This window comes from Corvus brachyrhynchos, unplaced genomic scaffold (assembly GCF_000691975.1).
Source record: "Corvus brachyrhynchos isolate BGI_N302 unplaced genomic scaffold, ASM69197v1 scaffold56, whole genome shotgun sequence".
Lineage (NCBI taxonomy): Eukaryota > Metazoa > Chordata > Aves > Passeriformes > Corvidae > Corvus > Corvus brachyrhynchos.
Window position 1 is genome coordinate 2770918 of NW_008238664.1, and position 1783 is coordinate 2772700.

A 1783-nucleotide genomic window follows, 5' to 3' on the forward strand; every position below is an offset into this window, starting at 1 on the left:
GAAATGTCAGCTTGGCAGTGGGCTGTTGGAAATCACATGTGGGAAGGAAAAAGTCAAAGCAGAGCTCAGGGCTGGATGACACTGTAGTCTGAACTGCAAAACTGTTCCTATGCTTATCCAGCAGGCACCAGCTGTCTCCTGTGGGAGCAATAACACTTTCATGTCTGCCTAGGCTTATAAACTTATATCTGCCCCATCACCAGTCTGCTAAGTGACTATTTGAACACTATTTGCTCCCTAGGAATCACTGCCTCATATTACGGAGAGGTCCTTAGATGTCATTTGCCAGATGGGAACATTGCACAAATTGGGCTTCACCCCCATAGATGAACCAGCATTGAGACTGACTTAACATCAGTGATGCAGATAAATACCACTCATATTCCAACCTGCCACCTGCTTAATCACTTGGTCTGTTCAGCCTGGGGAAAAGGAGCCTAAGGGAAGACCTCATTGCAGTTACAGCTTCCTTCTGAGGGGATGAGGAGGGCCAGGCACTGATCTCTGTGGTGACCAGTGACAGGACCCAAGGGAATGGCCTGAAGCTGTGTTGGGGGAGGTTTAGGTTGGATATTACAAAAAGGTCCTTCACCCAGAGGGTGTTTGGGCACTGGAACAGCTCCCCAGGGAAGTGTCACAGCACCAGCCTGACAGAGTTCAGCAAGCATTTGCACAATGCTCTCAGGCACATGGTGTGGCTCTTGGGATGTCCTGCGCAGGGCCAGGAGTTGGACTCAATGATCCTTGTGGGTCCCTTCCAACTCAACTTATTCTGTGATCCTGTGATTTTGTAAATGGAAAGATGCACTTCCTTTGCCAAAAGCAAATGCCAGTAGGCCAAATGTGGACCTGGATGATTTTGGGGAAGCTTAGCTGTCTTCTACTGCTATCAGATTTGCTGTAAGTAGATTATTTTCTCTGTGTCTCATCATCATCAAATGCAGGCATGCCCATAACCACACATTAATTTATCTTCACTCACTCCTTTATCCTACTTCATTTTTCCTGGATATGCCATAACGGAAAACAAAAAAGGAAAAGAAAAGAGTGAAAATGCTATAGAAAGACAGAGATAAAAAGGGAGGGAAGGGAAGCAATTACAGGAGATGTGAAATACTGGAGTGCATTTTCTCAGTGACAAGTTGATTTGGACCTATTTTTGTCAGTACAAAAGGTAACAGCAAAGGAAACACGACCTACTAAATTTGACATAGAACTCTGGCAATTGAATGTCAGTGGGCAGTCAAAACAATAACGGTAAGCAAATCTGTAGGGATTTCTCTGGGTTCATATTAAGTAAAAAATCCCTGGAACTACACACATTTCATATGGCACTCTGTCTCCCTCTCATGGTGTGCCTTTCTTTTTGTAATCAGAGAAATCCATAGACTGGCTGACATAAAGGATCCATTGCTTCTAGTGTGGTGTCCCTGGAAGGATCAGAAGGACCTGAGACCAGTATAGCACAGCTCGGCAGCCTAGGTTAACACACTGAAATGGTACTCCAGGTTATGCTGGATCCAGCAGCATCTTAACTGCATACAGGAGCTGCTGCTAGAGGTGCTCTGAGCAGCACCAGGAGCTATTAGCATTGTGGGGAGCATGCCTCTTCTTTTTCCATGAACCCTGCAGAGTGCTGAAGTCATATTCTCCCTGCCCAGCTGCAACCACATCTTCAGTACCCCTATTCCTCAGGATAAGGATAATGGGATTTTGCACAGCTTTTCTACGTTTTTCAATTAAAGATAGAAAATGCAACATCAAACATTTTCATTCCCACAGC

The 1783-nt window shown here is 45.1% G+C and overlaps 1 long non-coding RNA gene across 1 annotated transcript in view; it reads left to right on the forward strand.

Annotated features, from left to right (window-relative positions):
• The first annotated feature begins 713 nt into the window (after positions 1–713).
• LOC108447560 overlaps positions 714–1783 on the forward strand; it is a 2775-nt gene continuing 1705 nt past the window's right edge. The window contains exon 1 of the long non-coding RNA XR_001863199.1: positions 714–900. This is a non-coding gene — a long non-coding RNA (uncharacterized LOC108447560). The remainder of the gene's footprint in view (positions 901–1783) is intronic.